This window comes from Phyllobates terribilis, unplaced genomic scaffold (assembly GCF_046119375.1).
Source record: "Phyllobates terribilis strain yellow unplaced genomic scaffold, ASM4611937v1 Scaffold_85__1_contigs__length_6476398, whole genome shotgun sequence".
Taxonomy (NCBI): Eukaryota; Metazoa; Chordata; class Amphibia; order Anura; family Dendrobatidae; genus Phyllobates; species Phyllobates terribilis.
The window spans coordinates 4,789,492-4,809,373 of NW_027362845.1; the positions used below are offsets into that span (position 1 = coordinate 4,789,492).

General features: G+C 45.1%; 1 protein-coding gene across 1 annotated transcript in view; it reads left to right on the forward strand.

The window, feature by feature from the left end:
• The window catches only part of LOC141197634 (uncharacterized), a 41,480-nt gene that overhangs the window by 745 nt on the left and 20,853 nt on the right, over positions 1 to 19,882 (forward strand). The window lies entirely within an intron of this gene.

Consider the following 19,882-nt stretch of genomic DNA (forward strand, 5'->3'; position numbering starts at 1 on the left):
GACTCCACGACTCTGACTCCCTCGTACATGGCTCATGTTTAAGTGATAAATTTACTGTAGCACAGATTCATCTCAGCTAAAAGTCTAGACCCTTAGATCAGGAATAGGACAGACATTTATAGGACATTTCATAACTTTCCCAAATTCTTAAGAAAAAATATTCCCCACAAACTGCATTGAACTACTGTACCCAATTTATTATATATTTTAGGAGTCGGAGTCAGTCCATTTTATACCGACTCTGACTCCACCAAAATGGGCTCCGACTCCACAGCCCTTTTTGTTTTGACGAATAACATCTTTCTATTCAACTTTAAAACCTTCCACCAGTTCAGGGGTACTGCTATGGGAAATTTCTGTGCATAAACTTATGCCAACTTGTTACTGGGCTGGTGGGAGGAAACCGACGTCTTTATGGAGAAAAGACAGCATTATACGAGAAACATCAAATTATGGACAAGGTATATCGATGATGTACTGATATTCTGGAGGTGACCCAATGAAGAATTTGTAAGATTTGTGGAGGATCTGAATATAAATTCATTGGGCCTTAGATTTACATATGAGATTCATCAAACAAGTCTACCTTTTTGGACATAATGATTGCAATACAGACATAGAAGATCTGTAAAATTTAAGAATTGGTAGGAAAGAATGTACATATACATTCATGTCCATATTTGAACTGTTGTACAAAGCTCTCATCAAAAATGGAAAATTACAACACATGAGAACCACTTTTGTACAAAAATTCAAATTCTTAAATCCAGTATCTCGAGTTATTGCATCACAAAATATTCTCTAGTTAAATGTGCACAGTTGCTTGATTTTGTTAGAAAACATGAAAATCGTGAAAAGAAAATAAATCAAGTTAAATTTGTAAAACCAGAAAAGGAAAAATATCAAAAGCCAATGAGTCATCCTCGAAATGAAATCTATGAAATACGTAGAAGATTTCATATATGTTATAAGCCATATCAGATGATTCAAAAGTCAATTTCTTCTCAGAAAGAGTTAAAACTCAGTCAGAACTGTGACTCTCTAAAAAGGTAAATGGCCGAAATTGACGGACAGAGACAGGTGAGACGACCAGCTCACAGTGACATCATGGAATGTAGACTGAAGAACAGGCAATTATCTGAGCTTTTGAAGGATAGAAAGATGTCTTTTCTAAACAGAGCTTTTCTGGAGACTTTTGACAGAGACATAAGATTTGGTTTAGGGAGTGGCTAGGAAAAAACTGCAATTATACGTTGTAGTGTTATACAATGTATCATTAGTTATTATTTTATGCAGTAAAATTGTTAAATTATATAGTTTCTGCTAGTTCATATACATAATCTTCTAGTTTATATATACATATATATATATATATATATACAATATATATATATACACACTTGTATACAGTAGAGATTGTGTATAATTGTATTTATATTTTATAGTAATAATTAAAATATGAATTAATAAATTAGAATCTCATATATAAATTAAAGTAGTAATATTTTGAATCACATTAGAACCAATATATGTATAAGATATTGAAATAATTCTGTTTCTTTATTAATTTGATACTTAATTTTATTTTTTATGTTTCCTTAGAGTTTTCATTCCAAAGCAGGATTTGATCAAACAACTCTAAAATGTATTTATTTCTTTATTCACACAGGAAGTTGAAAAAAATGCATGATTTTATGTGTATAACATTTTAAAATAATAACAATATAACTAGTTGAACTATATTATGTGTAACACTTATTAATTATTTCTGTTGTGCTTTATAACTAAAGTAACTTTACAGCATGACGTGTGACAGCTGCGGCCTTTGAACTTTGAGCACATAATATAGAATCCCATTCATTCTATTTTCAGCTGATGTAACTTAAAACCTGGTAAAAAAAGAATCTATGACATTTCTATTTGTGCAAGTCAAGAGTACTTTTTTTCAAGCGTCCTAAATTTTAGTGAAGAAAAATCCTATATTATTTTATATGTACTTGGGGAAATATTCAAAGAAATATTAATTATATTTATTTAATAGTTTACAATACATTGATAATTAGGATACAAAAATTTTGGGTTAAATATATATATCTATAACTTCATATGTGGAATGTTTGAGTCGAACGAATCTGTGACAGTCAGAGTGAAATGTGCTGAATATATCAGCAGCTGCTAAGTGTGATTTGTGGGACAGAGGCCTCATCTCATGTATGTTAGGAAAAAAAAGGTTTCTTTATGTGAAGGTACAAAAATATATTTAATTCTGAGAAAATTCTGATACATAATTAGGTATTATCTACATAATATATATGTTTCTATAGTTCTTTAGTAATTATTATTTCTTGATTTAGCTAATAGTGGATAAGGGCAACCACACATCAAAATGGTTTATAAAGCAAATTTACATTTAGAATAATTTTTCTAAATTATAATTTTATAGTATTCAAGGTTACTATTTTTTTAATGGTTACGTAAATAGGTACACACCTCTTCAGACAAATATATGCTACACATTGATATGAAATTTATGCAAAATATTTATAGAAGAATAATTATTTTTAATTTGGTTCTGATATATATATAAATAATTTTATAAAATAATATTTTTTGGTATTAAGGGGGAAAATGTGTTTTTTGATCCTGATTACATAATCACTTTTGATCAATACTTATTTTTCACATTTTAATAAAGGTAAAATATTAATAAGGTACAATGGTATAAGAAGGGTATTACATGCAGAGTTGCATAATTTAATCATTTTTGGTAATACAAGGTCATGACAAATATGAAATCACCAGATAATGGAAATATAAGGGTATTTTTATAGAGAATTTAATTACTCTGCATTTGTCATTAATATATAAAGGCCTTATTTCTATTTTTTTATTCTTATTTTTAGTCTTAATTTTATTTTTCATTTTTAAATTTTATTCTTCTTATTTTTCCATTTTTTAATTCTCATTTTTTTTAATTTTATTTCAGTTCAATATGTCAATTGAGAAAACACATTAATATTTAATAAAGTAATGTCTAGTACAAGAATATTGCTTCATTAAATACAATGATATGGTCCCAATATAAGAAGAAAAATGTTTCAATTTTCTGAGTAAACACAACAAGTCATTCTTGCATTCATTCATTTATTCATTCATTCATTCATTCATTCATATATGTATTCATTTTGGTTCATGACTCAGTATACATTCTTTGGTATTATTGGTTTAATAAAGAAATAAACACTTGTTGTTTCAAAACACACTGACACCTATGGATTGGAAAAGGTAATTACATCTATGACATAAAAATGTTTTATCACATGAAGAACCTGATTAATAATGAATTATCATCTACACTGCTCAAAAAAATAAAGGGAACACTCAAATAACACATCCTAGATCTGAATTAATGAAATATTCTCATTGAATACTTTGTTCTGTACAAAGTTGAATGTGCTGACAACAAAATCACATAAAAATCATCAATGGAAATCAAATTTATTAACCAATGGAGGCCTGGATTTGGAGTCACCCCCAAAATGAAAGTGGAAAAACACACTACAGGCTGATCCAACTTTGATGTAATGTCCTTAAAACAAGTCAAAATGAGTCTCAGTATTGTGTGTGGCCTCCACGTGCCTGTATGACCTCCCTGCAATGCCTGGGCATGCCCCTGATGAGCTTGCGGATGGTCCCCTGTGGAATCTCCTCCCAGACCTGGACTAAAGCATTCGCCAACTCCTGGACAGTCTGTGGTGCAATGTGACGTTGGTGGATGGAGTGAGACATGATGTCCCAGATGTGCTCAATCGGATTCAGGTCTGGGGAACGAGCGAGCCAGTCCATAGCTTCAATGCCTTCATCTTGCAGGAAATGCTGACACACTCCAGCCACATGAGGTCTGGCATTGTCATGCATTAGGAGGAACCCAGGGCCAACTGCACCAGCATATGGTGTCACAAGGGGTCTGAGGAACGCATCTCGGTATCTAATGGCTGTCAGGCTACCTCTGGCAAGCACATGGAGAGCTGTGCTGCCCTCCAAAGAAATGCCACCCCACACCATTACTGACCCACTGCCAAACCGGTCATGCTGAAGAAGGTTGCAGGCAGCAGATCGCTCTCCACGGCGTCTCCAGACTCTGTCATGTCTGTCACATGTGCTCAGTGTGAACCTGCTTTCATCTGTGAAGAGCACAGGGCGCCAGTGGCGACTTTGCCAATCCTGGTGTTCTGTGGCAAATGCCAAGCTTCCTGCATGGTGTTGGGCTGTGAGCACAACCTCCATCTGTAGACGTCGGACCCTCATACCACCCTCATGGAGTCGGTTTCTAACCGTTTGTGCAGACACATGCACATTTGTGGTCTGCTGGAGGTCATTTTGCAGGGCTCTGGCAGTGCTCCTCCTGTTCCTCCTTGCACAAAGGCGGAGGTAGCGGACCTGCTGCTGGGTTGTTGCCCTCCTATGGCCCCCTCCACATCTCCTGGTGTACTGGCCTGTCTCCTGGTAGCGCCTCCAGCCTCTGGACACTATGCTGACAGACACAGCAAACCTTCTTGCCACAGCTCGCATTGATGTGCCATCCTGGATGAGCTGCACTACCTGAGCAACTTCTGTGCGTTGTAGAATCCGTCTCATGCTACCACAAGTGTGAAAGCACAACCAACATTCAAAAGTGACCAAAACATCAGCCAGAAAGCATTGGTACTGAGATGTGGTCTGTGGTCCCCACCTGCAGAACCACTTCTTTATTGAGGGTGTCTTGATAATTGCCAGTAATTTCCATCTATTGTCTATTCCATTTGCACAACAGCATGTGAAATTGATTGTCAATCAGTGTTGCTTCCTAAGTGGACAGTTTGATTTCACAGAAGTTTGATTCACTTGGAGTTATATTCTGTTGCTTAAGTGTTCCCTTTATTTTTTTGAGCAGTGTATTATTGTTTTATTATTCCAAACATAATTTATATTAATATTTTGATAATAATTAGATGGATATTATTATTTCCTATGGTACTCTGTGATATTATAGATTAGGAAAATTGCCAGATTTGGTATCAGATTAGGGAATGAAGACTTCAATCAAGACATCGCAATTCTGAATTCTATCTTAATAAAGACGTTTCATATTTATAAATCAAAGAGACTCTAAAAAGTTAGAAGAAGCAACCGATATCCGGAAATCTCAGAAGGTAAAGATGTTGTGAATGCTGAGTGTTATAATAGACTGTGTCAAATACATTCACACCACTGATAACCACGACTACAGAGGACGATGATCCTATATGTACTGTGTTGTGTTCAAGTTTCATCACGTTCCAGTGGTTTCCTATCACCTGAAAGCTGGTGAATAATAAAGGAGTATCAGAAAGCTGTCAGCCTGGCATATGTGTCCTGTACACTAAGAACTGAGTACTGGTTATGGTGCTATATAAAGCAGGGAAGTGTCAAGTTAACCCTTGCTTTGCTGACCAAAGACATCACATCTGTTCCAAAAGTGACACGAGACCAGTGCAGATGACACGGAGGATTCCAGAATTATCCAAAGACAATCCAACGTAAGTCCAGGTGACATCGCACAGATATTAAAGCTACATTTCATCCATGGACTTTGTTTTCTTATCAATTGACACACATGATCTTTCTAATAAAGAGTACAGTTTATGGATTGAACAATAATGAATACAATTATGGACTGCACATTATCTACACGCTATCATTTATTTCAAAGGAATTTTCATCTAAAGACTGTGTTTCAAAAGAACCAAGAAGAAGACGAGACGAAGATCCGATGACATCAGATGATGACGATTGGACCCATGATTGCTTCGATTTAAATTTAGGGAAGGATAATTATACATGTTAAATGAATATTAGTCATGGCTTACCATAACATGAATTCACATCATTATGCTATTGAATACATATAACAATAAACTGATATTGATATTAATATTATTATTATGGACATTAAATGATATTGCCAAGGTAGAAGAAAAGAAAAATGATCCTGTTATCCTAATGATGAACCTATCTACTTTGAGGATTTCAGTTGATGTCTGTCATCCTCAAAAAGAGGGAATTGTTAAATATTAATTACGGATATTCATTTTATTCTGAATTCTGTACCATATACTGCATAAGAATGCATCAGCCATCGTGCTAGGGTTTCTAAATGACGTGCTATTTGTGTATTTTTAGTTCAGTGCCATATGCAGAAGAACAGGTGTTACATGACCAGCTATAAAAGCCTATGTTAGAGACAAGGGGGGCTCTTGCCATTTCACAGGACGAGAATCTATGTGTGAAGAAAACAGCTGCTGATGTAGGCCCAAGGAGACACGTTCTTTACCCGGACACATGATGTCATCCGGACACACATGCTGGACACAGGCAGACGCAATCTACCATCCAGGATCCCAGGGAAAGATGGGTGACTCTCAACAAGCTAATTATGGACAAATGGACAATCACTTTGTAACAAACTATTTTATGTAACTATTTCAATCATTCTTTTTAATGGACAATCGGAGAATAAATCAATACATTTTTTTCATAAGAATATCATGATATAGTTTTTGATCAATTGCATCTAATAAGAAGTCCTCGATAGAAAATTATACGGAAATAAGTATTTTTTTTTACAGATTACCATCAGAACTGTGGTGATTATATAATTTAAATGATTAAAGAATGTGAAGAATGTGTCTGTTGTATTTCAAAAAAAGTGTTTACTCTGTGTGTGTTTATTTATCTCTTTACTTTAATTAGGTTTGGTCATGAAAGGGTCTGTTTGACACCTTGTCATCACCAAACAAGAGCTAGGTGCCAGCTAATTCCATTCCAATCTTCATTAGCATTTCTATTCATGTAGTTTCTGGGGCAGCTTCGAGCTGCTATTTTTAGCCTGGGAAGGTGCTATTTGCAAACATGGTCCCTGGCTATTATTAACAGCTCACAGCTGTTACGTTAGCCGCTACGTCACCACGAACAGCAAGAAGCAGCGCTGTGGATGCAGCATATTCTTGCTGCGTCCAAAACGAGGTGTTCTAATGCCGCATTTTTGTTGTCGGTACATGTGAATCCACCACATACAATAACACTTCAATCGGTCAAAATCTGCAGCGTAGACCAGTGTCAAATCAAAAATGGCATCAGTGTAAACAAAGCAAAAAAGTGGGCACCCACCTGTACTATTACAGATGATTGTCCACATGCATGCTGAGAATAGCATAAACAAAGGAGGAGAAAGAACTCAGCAAATATTGCAAGAAATATTTATTTAGTTATACACAATAAAAGGGTACAAATAGAAATTAAGACAATGAGGTAGTGTCAGATGATAAAGTGCTTTCAAGTAGGGTAGATGTAATATATTTAAAATGAATCCATGAGACTGCAAAATTGCACATTGCCCAAAGAAATAATTTAATTATAGGTAATAGTAAATTGAAATAAATAAACTGGGACAAAAATCACAGGATTTTCATGATTCACATAATCTCACTGAGATATAAATGGAACAAGATGAAGATGTTAAATGTTCTTAGTATATAGCTATATGCCCATCTCCATAACCAAAAATAAATCAAACCAGCGAGATAATTACCTGACAGGAAAGCACAGCAGAGGGGGAGGTAGGAAGATGATGAGGGTGATGGCCCAACGTACGTTTCGCGGCGTTCCAAGCCGCTTTCTCAAGGGCAAAAAGTCATCATAGTGACCCAGAAAGTATATATACGTCTATCCCCATGGAGCCTGGAATGCAGACAGCTGGTCGGCGGGGCACGCACCCGGAAGTGGCCAGCTAAGCCGGGGGCGTGCTCCACGGACCACGTGACATGGGGTCAAAGACACCAGGTACGGTGCATGCATGTGGCTGAGGGAGCACGCCGTGCGCGCACCCTGGCCATCACACCGCCAATCTGCGCATGCACCGGAATTAATTCTGACACAGGCGCAGGGCGGCCCTCAGATGACCAGGCGCGTGCGCGCCACGATCCCCACCGCGGGCACGCGCTCAGCCATGTCAGAAAGCAGTGTAACAGAGCTCATTCTGGAGAAGTTGGGATCACATAACGGAGCAACAGTGAGACAAAACGGGGGAGGGGGAACTTAATAGTCAAAAATGGGGAGAAGGCCATAGAAAGTCACACATGTATAATAGCAGCAATCATAGATCTTGATAATCATATCTCCCGTCTGGACATGAGGTCAAATGTATATATCCGAATCTCGCTGGTCTCCAAACGTGAGCAGGGTCACAAGGACTTCATAAATATGGACTGGGAAGAGGAAGGAAAGAAAAATAAATAAAATGAAAACATTGGACTTAAAACCACATAAAAAAATAATTCCTCTTATAATCACCCAACCCACATGTGTTAATACAAACATGTGGGGATAAAGGTATACAAGTTAAGCTTACTGTTACAAAAATGAGGAAAAGATTAGCGACTCATTCAGGCCATTAGGTGTTACTGTGTTCAGGCGCATGATCCATTGTGACTCTTTCTGGGAAAGTCTCTTCCTGACATTGCACCCCCGAATCCCCATATGTATTACGTCAATACCCCGCACCATGAAGGAACAGGGATTGCAATTGTGGCACCCCTGAGGGTTCGGTTGCCACAGACGTACTGCACCTCACCCAGAGGTGTGGTGTCTCCTTCTCTCAGGTAAGGAGGGAGTGCTGCCCGGAACCCCAACACCCGCATTCAACACTACACTACTCCAGGCCGGCTGGAAGGGCAAGATGCAATATGTTTCCTGCTGAGCCCTGTCCCTGGCTGGGGTGGTGGGAACCAAAAGGTAGGGGGAACCAGTAGTGGGTGTGGGTGGAGGATGTAGAGTAGGGGAGCATCATTGTAGGAGGTCTATATATAGGGAAGCCATCTTAGGGTGGCAGGTCAGTAAGAGGAGGGAGTGAGAACAGTCAGGGAGTCAGGGAGCCGAGTCTCTTCAGGAGCTCTGCTCCACAAGTGGGGCCTAGTGATAGAGGCCCAGGAGGGGAGCAGAGGAGTAAGGCTCCATTCTATAGAAGGGATCCCAGGGGGTACGGCGAGTGCAGGACGGCACCCGTTTGCCCCGAATCTGCCCAGAGTCAGAGGGATCAGGCCGCAAGAAGGGGACCGGCGCCTGGACCAGCCGTGTTGCTCCAGGTCTCGGCTGGAAAAACCGGAGGCTTCTGACTTTTATAGTGCAGTTGCCACAGCCCCATCCTAGTCACCGTGAGGGTCAAGTAGGTCCGGGAACTCCAGTTGCCCAGAGGGACTTCAGAGCACCCGAGCGGGACTGTGAGTGGGGAAGCGCAGGGCAGGAGGGAGAGGACCCAGTGTGAAGTTGGTCAAGTAAAGGAACATAGGAAAGCGGGGTTTTGTTAAGCACTCCTGACGCATGTGAGGAAGAGCTGAATCCCCGGTCTGGTGAGCGCAGCGTGACGTGGGAGGCTGACACCCGTACAGTGTACCAGTGGAACTAACATAAGAACTGTGAGTAAAGACTCGGATGACTGCACTGCACTGCCTCCGTCAATTATTTCAGCTGCGCCATCTCTTCCTCTGCACTACAAGCCCCAGCATCACCACCCACCATCAAACTCCACACTGCCCCGGGGGCCCGCTCCACCTGTGGGGAGCAGAAACACCTCATCTGCCATTCCAACACCCCCGGAGGTCTGAAGCAGCGCTGGTAATCATTACCAGGTACCACAGGTGGCGTCACAAACTATTTACTTTGTTTATTTATTTTATCCAAGTTCCAATCCCCTTTTTCAAGAGTGACCCCAGGGTAAGGGGCCGGGAGCCAACCACCGCGACACCCCCCCAAACCAGGCGTCCCCATCCCCTGGGCGCTACACAATCATGTTTAGCCTTAAAATGGCGTGGTATCATCTTGAGTTGAGTTGGATCATTTGCTGACCTGGCAGCCATAATGTCCCTCACATGCTCCCGTATGCGTACCCGCAGCTCTCTCGAAGTCAAACCGACATAAATCAATGAGCAGCTGCAGGTAGCATAATAAATGACATTAGATGTACCACAGGTGATATGATGTCTTATATCAAATATCTTTGTGCCATCTGTCGAGCAAAAGCTGGTACAGCGTAGGACATTGGGGCATGCCACACAGTGTCCACATTTGAAATTACCTACCATCGGACCACTTGAGCCAAATAGACGTGGACCAGTGTGTCCGGTACAGAAATTGACATGCTGCGGGTGAGTTTGGGTACATGGCTACAATCAGGAGCCGCTTGTTTATACAGCGTCAAACCCGCAGCATCCAGATGTTACACATAGTGGATGGGATCTCTAGAAATCCCATGTTCACTATGCGTGCATCAGAGGCTGCGGATCATCCGTGGACACTGACATGCGGCGCGTCTTTCAGGAGTGCAGCATGTCAAATTCTCTTGCGGAGTCGCTAGTCTCCGCAATATAAATTGACCACTAGAAAGTATTGAATGCGGTAAATCCGCATGGTTCAGTGAACACATGTGGATTTACCTAAAAAAAACAACAAAACAATATATGCCTCAGAAAAAAATTGGGGTCCCCCTATAAAAATCTAACCAGAAAAGGCTAAACAGATAGCTGCGGGCTGACAGTAATAGCCAGGGAAGGGGCCATGAATGCTAGCCCCCTAAGCGGCTTTTAATATCACCCCTCAGCAGTCCCAGAAATGGCGCATCCATAAGATGCGCCAAATCTGATGCTTAGCCTCCGCTCTTCCCACTGCCCTGTAGCAGTGGCGAGTGGGGTAATGGGGTTGGGGTTCATGTCAGCCTTGTATTGCGGCTGACGTGAAGCCCAGGTTAGTAATGGAGGGTGTCTATAAGACGCCCCCATTACTAACCGCGTAGTAGAGTGTTCACCGCTTTTTCAATAAATACACGGCCAGAATAAAGTATTTTAATGAAATAGAAAACACACGGTTCTAAAAGAATTTTTATTACACTCTCAGTCCCCGAATCCCTCGTCTCCTGAAAAAAATAAAATAACAAACAACCATATCCCTCACCTGTCCGCCGCCATTACATAGTCCACGATTACCGTCAATGATTGTCACTCGGTGATCCATGTTACTTCTATAGCAGCGACATCAGTAATCACTGAAGTCACTACTGTAGAAGACAGCAATGTATACTGACAGGGGTGTAAAATCACTTCTGTCAGTGTACATTGCTGCTGCAGGAGGTCACTGAGGTTCATCAGCTGAAGATCAGCTGATCAGCCCTGGTGAGCTCACCACCATGGGAACATTCTTGAGAATGTACCTACGGTGAAGTCACGTGAGCGATCAGCTGATCGCTCACGAGACCGCAGGTCCAGACAGCGCAGTACACTGCTGGGAGCGAGCATGCTCCCTGCAGTGTACCGCCAGCCAGTGGGAGGAGAACATCGCTGGGGGACATCGGGGGCGTCGGACAGGTGAGTATAGTGTTTTTTTTTTCTTTTTTTAACTGCTGGTGGTTCCCTGCTTGGCTGAGGAGAACTACTGCTCTCCTCAGCTGCACCGCTGACACTGTTATGAGCGGGAACGGCGGTCGGATGAGAGGAGTAGTAGTCCTCCCCAGCCGACCTGGGTACCACTCGCAGCGGGTTTCCGGAGCGTTTCCCGTCCATTAGTTTTAATTGAAACGCAGCAAATCCGCAAGTATAAATATTATACCTGTGGATTTTCTGCGTTTCAATTAAAGTCAATGGGCGGGAAACACTCCGGAAACTCTGGGCATAATGGTCATGCTGCGTTTGTTTCCGCAATGGTTATTTCCGCATCATGTGCACAGCATATCAGGATTACCATTGCAATAGCTGGCAGAGTGTTTATGATGCGTTTTCGCACTGAAAAACCGCCGCAAAAACGCATTAAACATACTACGTGTGCACTTAACCTTGGTGTGTCAGCATCACATGGCACTTCCGTCCCTCATATAGGGATTGATGTACAACTAGTCCCTTTTGTTAAGAGAGTGGCAGTAGCCCTGGATGTCCTTTTATCCAGTGAATGTGCTCAGCTTTGCAACATTATTAAACTCCTTCATTTTGAAACATGTTGCCTTTCATTTCAATGCAATTTTTTCCAGCACTAATGAAATAACTGTGGTATGCTCTGTGAGTATAGTCGTATTTACTGGCAAATGTGATGCTGGGGACATTGTACCCCATATATATGAATTTATGACCCCCAGCTCTTTCAGCTGCTCGTAAAACCTGGCCCTTTAATCCGGGCCCATTAACTCCCTCTCAGCACTATGTGTGCTGGAGCCTGCTTCTACGGGTCCTACATCACTGAAGCTTGGTACTTCGGGGACACATACCTCCCATCCATGACCTGTCCGGAAGCCACCTTACAGAGCAGATACATACACCTCGTACACGCACGGCTCCACTCCATATACCTCGTTCACACGCTGTTCCTCTCCGCACACCTTGTACGTGCGCGGTTCCACTCTGTACACCTCGTACATAGGCGGTTCCAGTCCGTACGCCTCGCAAACACGCGGATCCGCTCCGCACGCCTCGCACAGGCGCGGCTCCGCTCCGTACGCCTCATACACGCGCGGCTCCGCTCCGTACGCCTCGTACACGCGGCTCCGCTCCGTACGCCTCGTACACACGCGCGGCTCCGCTCCGTACGCCTCGTACACGTGCGGCTCCGCTCCGTACACCTCGTACACGTGCGGCTCCGCTCCGTACACGCGCGGCTCCGCTCCGTACACCTCGTACACACGCGGCTCCGCTCCGTACACCTCGTACACACGGCTCAGCTCTGCACACCTCGTACACACGCGGCTCCGCTCCGCACACCTCGTACACACGCGGCTCCGCTCCATACACCTCGTACACAGACGGCTCCGCTCCGTACACAGGCGGCTCCGCTCCGTACACCTCGTTCACACGCGGCTCCGCTCCGTACACCTCGTACACACGCGGCTCCGCTCTGTACACCTCATAGACACGCGGCTCCGCTCCGCACACCTCGTACACACACGCGGCTCCGCTCCGTACACCTCGTACACTCGCGGCTCCGCTCCGTACACCTCCTTCACACGCGGCTCCGCTCCGTACACATCGTACATACGCGGCTCCGCTCCGTACACCTCGTACACACGCGGCTCCGCTCCGTACACACGCGGTTCCGCACCGTACACCTCGTACACGAGCGGCTCCGCTTCGTACACCTCGTACACACGCGAGGCTCCGCACACCTCGTACACACACGCGGCTCCGCTCCGTACACCTCGTACACTCGCGGCTCCGCTCCGTACACCTCCTTCACACGCGGCTCCGCTCCGTACACATCGTACATACGCGGCTCCGCTCCGTACACCTCGTACACACGCGGCTCCGCTCCGTACACACGCGGCTCCGCACCGTACACCTCGTACACGCGCGGCTCCGCTCCGTACACCTCGTACACGCGCGGCTCCGCACACCTCGTACACACGCGGCTCCGCTCCGTACGCCTCGTACACGCGCGGCTCCGCTCCGTACGCCTCGTACACGCGCGGCTCCGCTCCGTACGCCTCGCACACGCGCGGCTCCGCTCCGTACGCCTCGCACACGCGCGGCTCCGCTCCGTACGCCTCGCACACGCGCGGCTCCGCTCCGTACGCCTCGCACACGCGCGGCTCCGCTCCGTACGCCTCGCACACGCCCGGCTCCGCTCCGTACGCCTCGCACACGCCCGGCTCCGCTCCGTACGCCTCGCACACGCCCGGCTCCGCTCCGTACGCCTCGCACACGCCCGGCTCCGCTCCGTACGCCTCGTACACGCGCGGCTCCGCTCCGTACGCCTCGTACACGCGCGGCTCCGCTCCGTACGCCTCGTACACGCGCGGCTCCGCTCCGTACGCCTCGTACACGCCCGGCTCCGCTCCGTACGCCTCGTACACGCCCGGCTCCGCTCCGTACGCCTCGTACACGCCCGGCTCCGCTCCGTACGCCTCGTACACGCCCGGCTCCGCTCCGTACGCCTCGTACACATGGCTCCGCTCCGTCCGCCTCGTACACGCGCGGCTCCGCTCCGTACGCCTCGTACACGCGCGGCTCCGCTCCGTACGCCTCGTACACGCGCGGCTCCGCTCCGTACGCCTCGTACACGCGCGGCTCCGCTCCGTACGCCTCGTACACGCGCGGCTCCGCTCCGTACGCCTCGTACACGCGCGGCTCCGCTCCGTACGCCTCGTACACGCGCGGCTCCGCTCCGTACGCCTCGTACACGCGCGGCTCCGCTCCGTACCCCTCGTACACGCGCGGCTCCGCTCCGTACACCTCGTACACGCGCGGCTCCGCTCCGTACACCTCGTACACGCGCGGCTCTGCTCCGTACACCTCGTACACACGCGGCTCCGCTCCGTACACCTCGTACACACGCGGCTCCGCTCCGTACGCCTCGTACACGCGCGGCTCCGCTCCGTACACCTCGTACACACGCGGCTCTGCTCCGTACGCCTCGTACACACACGGCTCTGCTCCGTACACCTCGTACACACGCGGCTCTGCTCCGTACACCTCGTACACACACGGCTCTGCTCCGTACACCTCGTACACACGCGGCTCTGCTCCGTACACCTCGTACACACACGGCTCTGCTCCGTACACCTCGTACACACGCGGCTCTGCTCCGTACACCTCGTACACACGCGGCTCCGCTCCGTACACCTCGTACACACGCGGCTCTGCTACATCCACACTGTAAACCCCTCCTGACCCCACACATAAACTTCAGCTCATCCAGCACCATGACAACCAGCACAGCAGAGTCCTGCATCCACTGAGGCCCCTGATCATGTGACCCCTGACTCCTCCCCTCCTGTGACCTCATCACAGCTCCTGTGCGCACAGAGCAGCCATATATGTGGTGGCGGCTCTGCAGGTGGAGGTATGTGGAGACCCCATTACTGGGCGCGGGGGGTATTAACCCCTTCAGCACGGAGACTCTTTTGGGGTCTTGTGTTGCCCCTTTATAAGAATCATAAGGTTTTTGTTCTGTTTCCTGTAATAGATACATACGACCCAACTATGGAGACAGGAAGGGAGGAAACGTATTGTTCTCATAGTACAGGACCCCTTTACTGGCCCCACAGTGTAATGCCCCCATTATACCCCTTATGCAGGATGTATGATGCCCCCACACAGTGTAATGCCCCCATTATGCCCCTTATGCAGGATGTATGATGCCCCCACACAGTGTAATGCCCCCATTATGCCCCTTATGCAGGATGTATGATCCCCCCACACAGTGTAATGCCCCCATTATGCCCTTTATGCAGGATGTATGATACCCCCACACAGTGTAATGCCCCCATTATGCCCCTTATGCAGGATGTATGATGCCCCCACACAGTGTAATGCCCCCATTATGCCCCTTATGCAGGATGTATGATGCCCCCACACAGTGTAATGCCCCCATTATGCCCCTTATGCAGTATGTATGATGCCCCCACACAGTGTAATGCCCCTTATGCAGTATGTATGATGCCCCCACACAGTGTAATGCCCCCATTATGCCCCTTATGCAGTATGTATGATGCCCCCCACACAGTATAATGCCCCCATTATGCCCCTTATGCAGTATGTATGATGCCCCCATTATGCACCTTATGCAGGATGTATGATGCCCCCCACAGTGTAATGCCCCCATTATGCCCCTTATGCAGTATGTATGATGCCCCCCACAGTGTAATGCCCCCATTATGCCCCTTATGCTGGATTTATGATGCCCCCACACAGTGTAATGCCCCCATTATGCCCCTTATGCCGTATGTATGATGCCCCCACACAGTGTAATGCCCTCATTATGCCCCTTATGCAGGATGCATGATGCCCCCACACAGTGTAATGCCCTCATTATGCCCCTTATGCAGGATTCATGATGCCCCCACACAGTGTAATGCCCCCATTATGCCCCTTATGCAAGATGTATGATGCCCCCACACAGTGTAATGCCCTCATTATGCCCCTTATGCAGGATGCATGATGCCCCCACACAGTGTAATGCCCCCATTATGCCCCTTGTGCAGTATGTATGGTGCCCCCACACAGTGTAATGCCCCTATTATGCTCCTTATGCAGGATGTATGATGCCCCCACACAGTGTAATGCCCCCATTATGCCCCTTATGCAGGATGTATGATGCCCCCACACAGTGTAATGCCTCCATTATGCCCCTTATGTAGTATGTATGATGCCCCCACAGTGTAATGCCCCCATTATGCCCATTATGCAGTATGTGTAATGCCCCCATTATGCCCCTTATGTAGTATGTTTGATGCCCCCACAGTGTAATGCCCCTATTATGCTCCTTATGCAGTATGTGTGATGCCCCCACACAGTGTAATGCCCCCATTATGCCCCTTATGTAGTATGTGTAATGCCCCCACACAGTGTAATGCCCCCATTATGCCCCTTATGTAGTATGTGTAATGCCCCCCCCACAGTACCGCCTGAGGTCCTGCAGTTGGAATAAGTCCTGAGGTTTTACAGTTGGAATAATCCCTCCGGACAGTGGTTTTCCCTTAGCCTGCTCCCCTACATGTAGACCGTCGAGCATGTATACAGGCATGTAGGGGAGCAGGCCTTCCTAGATATTGAGGCTTTGTACAGTAATATACCGTATGATGATGGTATCAGAGTAAGACGTTTATTGAAATCGAGATCTATAGCGTGTAGCAGAAATAATGACTTCATGGAGGATCTTCTAAAATTCACTCTTACTTATAACATCTTTCTTTTTGACAGGAAGTACTTCCACCAGCTCAGGGGTACTGCGATGGGGAGCCTCTGTACCCCCTCATCTGCTAACCTATTCTTGGACTGGTGGAAGGAAACCACAATATTCAGGGATGATAATAAGTGGTGGCGTCCATATATTGGGGCATGGGATAGATATATTGACAACATTTTTATCATCTGGTCAAGGACGAGTGAACAATTTCTTGAATTTGTCAGGGAACTCAATATCCATAGAGTCGATCTTAGATTTACATCAGAGTTTAATTATTACCAGTTGCCTTTCCTGGATATACTAATCAAGAAAGTATGGGATGGGAGCCAGCGTTGTGGAGTCGGTAAGCCAAACCTTCGACTCCTACACCTCAATTTCCATGACACCGACTCCCTCATACATGGCTCATTTTAAGTGATAAATTTACGGAGGACACATTTTTCTTAGCTAAAAGTCTAGACCCTTAGATCAGGAATAGGAAAGTCATTTATAGGACATTTCATAACTTTCCCAAATTCTTATGAAAAAATATTCCTCACAAACTACATTGAACTACTGTACCCAATTTATTTTAGGAGTCGGAGTCGGTCCATTTTATACCGACTCCATCAAAATGGGCACCGACTCCGAATCCACAGCCCTGGATGGGACCCTAGGGACACTCATCTACCATAAACTATTAAAGTGGGATAGCAACCACCCCATCCTCCTAAAAAAAAAAACAAAGCAATATCCAAGGGCCAATTTTTACAGTTGAGAAGAAACTGCTCTAATGTCACAGATCTTAATAAAGAGGCGATAGACATAAACACCAGATTCAAGAAAAAAGGTACCCACAGTACATTTTGAATTCCGCACGACTGTTTGCAGAAAAAAAGGAGAGACCGACACCCCTCCATACCTAACCAAGACACCAAGAAAAATATGGGATGACATAAGTAATAGGAACTTGTGACAATAAGTGTGACCTTAGCTTTAATATCTTCAGAAAACACTAGGATGTACTTGTGGCTGAGCCGGACCTGAGGGTGCTGTGGGATTTACTCCCACAATAACTTTCAGAAAGGGTTGGTCAATTAGGGACCGTATGGTGCATAGTTTCTATAAAAACCTGCACTCAAGGGGACTTGGCTAGATAGAAGAATCTGTGGTTTATTTAGATGTGGAGAAAGTTCTACATGTAATTGGATGAGACCATGTAAATCTTTCTCGAGTTCCTCTACAGGTGAAACCTTTTTCCAGAGAGATTAATCCAACTGTAAAACCTCAGGACTTGTATATGTGGCCACATGCACCTGCCTCCTAGATTATGTATGCATGACCAAGAGGCAGTCTAGGAGGAGTGTGGGGTGGCATTTGGGCGAAATACGCCATGGTCGGGACACCCCATTAGTGAGACACATGAACAGTGCACATTGAGGTGAAACAAGCGACATCTCCTTTTGCATCATTGAGGTGGTTAAACCCAATGTGAGAGGAGGTGATCTCAATAGATGTATCCTCAAAAAGGAAAGCAAGTGTATTTCCAGACTGGATTCACGAGCCCCTACGGGACTGAATGAGCAAATTTCCTATGCTTGTTTTGTATGAATACTGCCGCATTCTGGATTACATTTTTGGATTTTATACTCTACCCATTGCTACTCAGTTCCCTGCGAATGAGGTTCACATATTGTGTTACTTCATCAAGAGATCTGAGCTTCTATATCAGAATTATTTCTTATCAGTTATATCCCACTTATACTATTTATTAACTAACAAGTGTGGTGTTCCTTGTGTATCTCTAATTATGCAATAGGGCTCAAATATGACCATTTAGGAATATACTTTGGGCCACCATCCCAGTGACAAAGTAGATCTACATGCCTATTGCATGATGGGAGGATGTGCAATACTTGTGTCATCACTGCATTCTTGGTCTTCTATCCTTTGGATTACGATATTGGAGAGAATGAAGACACTGGACAGGATGTTTGTGTCTAAACATACTCTAAACTTTATTACAAAACACAGGGCTAATATACACCCTGAAGGCAGGAAACGGATTTTCCATATATGGTTCGATTTTACAGTTTAGCTGAACAAGCTAAAAAAGCTAGTTTCTGTATGCTTTAAAATATTTAATTAGACGTATCTGGTTAGCAAGGCCATTTTATCTTCTTGCAAGAACACATTATTGCTACAAGAAGAAACATCTGGCCAAGGAGGACACTTTATCTTCTTAGCAAGGACACGCTATTGATACAAGAAGGAACATTTCAGCTTGCTGTTGTTTTGACCTAAAATAACTGTCAGACTTATATAGCATAGATGGGGCCTTTAAACTTGAGGGACTCCATCTTCTGCTATAACACTTGTTTTTAGTCTTCCATGATACTGATCTCAGAAAGAGGATTTTTCTGTTGGTGGAATGCACTCCAATATCATATGCGCTCCGGTGTGGAACGCAGACATCTGGGCATGCGCATTTGTGGACAATGATCCTGGATGTGCTCCGTCGTGGAATGATAACTACGGGCACGCGCAGTCACAGGTACGAGTGGCGCGGAGGCAATCAGTTTATCTGGCGTTTCAGCGTAAAGCACGTCACTTCCCAACATGCACACTAGGGGATGGACATTATCGAACCTCTTGCTCATGAGAAGTAGCGTAGGCGTGGTACAGTATATCCTGTGACAATTCACCTCTAGGAATTGGAATGGGCCTACTATTCTGGGGTTTTGGATGAAGTGGGATATTTAAACATGGACACCTGGCTATTAGGCACACTATGCTAAACATCATGAATTATCATCCCTGTATCAAGCCTCCTAATGAACCTGTTGGGAAAACGCTTTGTGGCGGATTATTGAAACATTCTTTGAGTACCATACCCTTTCTTTATACATATTGTAGGGGTTTTACTCACTTGGGCACAACGGGAGGAAAACAGGAGGCATGTTCCTTTAAAAGTTCGTGTGGGTTTATTGCTTCATAAACCCAGAAGCCAAACAGAAAAGCAAATAGCCTTTAGATCAGGCAAACAAAGTAAATGTCCTTAGCATGTGTCTGCTCAGCCAGGCTTGTGTGGCACACAAGCTGGGGTAGCGTCCAGTGTCCTGGCTTGGTCTGAAGACAAACATACTCAGGAGGCCTTCTCCCTCCAAAC